Raw genomic sequence first — 2822 nt, 5'->3', positions numbered from 1 at the left:
GCTACAAAACTGCACACCCGAAAATAAATATTCTAATTAAAAATTTTTAAATTTTGATGAAAATTTTTTAAAATTTGATTAATTTTTTGCAATTTGTGCAAGCTTTTAAACTTTTATTATTGTGGTTTCTGTTATGGATTGAATTATATTTTAAATTAAAATTATTTAAAATAAATAAATGAACACAATTTGCAAACAATATCATTTTGAATTTCGTTGCTAATTATTTGATCGCATCTGTTTGTACAGGAAAGGAAAGCTTAACGTCGAAAAGCTGCAATCACAACAGACAGCCAGCTCTTTCGCTACTCGACTCTCACACCTGCTCTCAGAGAGCACTCTTCAACAAACCGACATATGCGAGCAGTGGAACCACATTTCCCGCTCATTAAGTACCGCCGCCGAAGAAGTAGTCGGATTTCAGCGAGCCCGAAGGAACAACTGGTTCGATGAGGAGCGTCAGCAAGCTGCAGAGAAAAAAGATGCCGCCTACAAAACCACGCTGCGATCGGGCGCAACGCGCGCTATGTGGGACCGCTATAGGGATCTGAAGAGGGAAGCGAGACGTATTTGCCGAAATAAGAAGAGAGAGGCCAAAATAAGTGAGTGCGAAGAGCTTGAAATGCCCGAAAATTTTACCAGAGAGTTAGGCGACTTACGGAAGGTTTCAAGACCAATAATGGCGACCTAGTAACTGATGTCAGAGCGTACTTAAATTATGGAGGGAACACTTTTCCGCTCTACTAAATGGTATCAGCACGGAAAGTAGTGGAGAAGAAGAACCCGAGCCCGCACTCGATGAAGACGGAGTCGACGTTCCACCGCCTGACTTTCACGAGGTACAAATAGCAATAACGCGGCTCAAAAACAACAAAGATGCTGGAGCTGACAGCCTGCCAGCTGAGCTATTCAAGTACGGTGGCGAGGAGTTGATAAGGTGCATGGATCAACTCTTGTGCAGAATATGGTCAGATGAACGCATGCCCGACGACTGGAATTTAAGTGTGCTCTGCCCAATCCACAAGAAAGGTGACCCCGCCATTCGCCCCGACTACCGCGGGATCAGCTTTCTAAGCATAGGTTACAAGGTCTTATCGAGCGTATTGTGTGAAAGACTGAAGCCCACCGTCAATGAACTGATTAGGCCTTATCAGTGTGGCTTTAGACCTGGCAAATCCACCATAGACCAGGTATTCACAATACGCCAAATCTTGGAAAAGACCCGCGAGAAAAGGATCGCAACTCACCACCTATTTGTCGACTTTAAAGCCGCTTTTGACAGCACTAAAAGGAGTTGCCTATACGTCGCTATGTCTGAATTTGGCATCCCCTCAAAACTCATACGGCTGTGTAAAATGACGTTGACCAATACCACCAGCCCCGTCAGAATTGGGAAAGACCTCTCCGAGCCGTTCACACTCGCTTTCATGTGACTTCTTAAACCAGATGTTGGAGAAGATAATAAGAGCTGCAGAACTGAACCGCTCAGGAACAATTTACTACAAGAGCGTGCAATTGCTGGCTTATGCCGACGACATCGACATCATCGGTAATAAAAACCGCTCAGTCTGTTCTGCCTTTTCCAAGTTGTATAGGGAAGCAAAGCGAATGGACGAAGTATCTCCTGTCATCAAACAAACAGTCAGCACATTCGCGCCTTGGCACCCACGTCACTGTTGACAGTTACAATTTCGAGAAAGTAGAGAATTTCGTTTAATTGTGAACTAGCATTAACATCGATAATAATGTCAGCATTGAAATCCAACGCAGAATCACTCTAACCAACAAGTGCTACTTTGGACTGAGTAGGCAATTCAGGAGTCAAGTCCTCTCTCGACGTACGAAAACCACGCTCTATAAGTCACTCATCATGCCCGTGCTGGTATATGGCGGAGAAGCATGGACAATGACAACATCCGATGAGGCGGCTCTTGGAGTGTTTGAGAGAAAAATTTTGCGGAAGATTTACGGTCCTTTACGCATTGGCGACGGCGAGTACCGCAGACGATGGAACGATGAGCTGTATGAACTTTACAACGATATGGACATAGTGCAGCGAATTAAAACACAGCGGCTCCGCTGGCTTGGCCATTTCGTTCGAATGGACACCGACGCTCCAGCTCTGAAAGTATTCAACTCGGAACCCGCTGGTGGTAGCAGAGGAAGAGGGAGGCCCCCACTGCGATGGAAAGATCAGGTGGAGAAGGACCTGACTTCACTTGGCGTTTCCAATTGGCGTCAGTTGGCACATAGGAGAAACAACTGGCCTGCTTTGCTGAACTCGGCCAAAATCGCTTAGGCGGTTACAGCGCTAAAAAAGAAGAAATAAGAAGAAGATCTGTATGTACATATGAAAAGGTGTGTCTCTTTGAAAGTCCTAGATTTGCTTGTGAGGAGGGGTAAATCAAAGTTGCTGAACTCTGTTTATTACTTTTTCAAACCCTCTAGTAGGCAGAACCGCCTCCAGACGGTCGTTAACTAAACACCTTTTTAGTGCACCTATAATAATTTTTTTCTTTATTCGTAAGGCACGATCTTTAGACAAAAATCCTACCCTTACGGCGAAGTAAATTTTAATCCGTTATGTCAATCCATTTTATTTTAATTGGCAGTTGAATTACAGATTTTGAAAACACGGTTAAAATTAATTATTTCTTGCTATTTAGTAATTTCGTAATTAAATAAATTTTTTCTTTTGAAAAATTTTTTGATATAAAAAAATTCGGTAGATTTCGTTGTTAAAAGCACCGTATTTTAATATAAGTTTTATAATTATGTCACCATTCGAAATGGAGAAAATTGCTTTCGAACACAGACCGTCT

This window comes from Rhagoletis pomonella, unplaced genomic scaffold (genome assembly GCF_013731165.1).
Source record: "Rhagoletis pomonella isolate Grant_MI unplaced genomic scaffold, Rhpom_1.0 Rhpom_scaffold_00657, whole genome shotgun sequence".
Classification (NCBI taxonomy): Eukaryota; Metazoa; Arthropoda; class Insecta; order Diptera; family Tephritidae; genus Rhagoletis; species Rhagoletis pomonella.
This window is presented reverse-complemented; position numbering follows the sequence as displayed.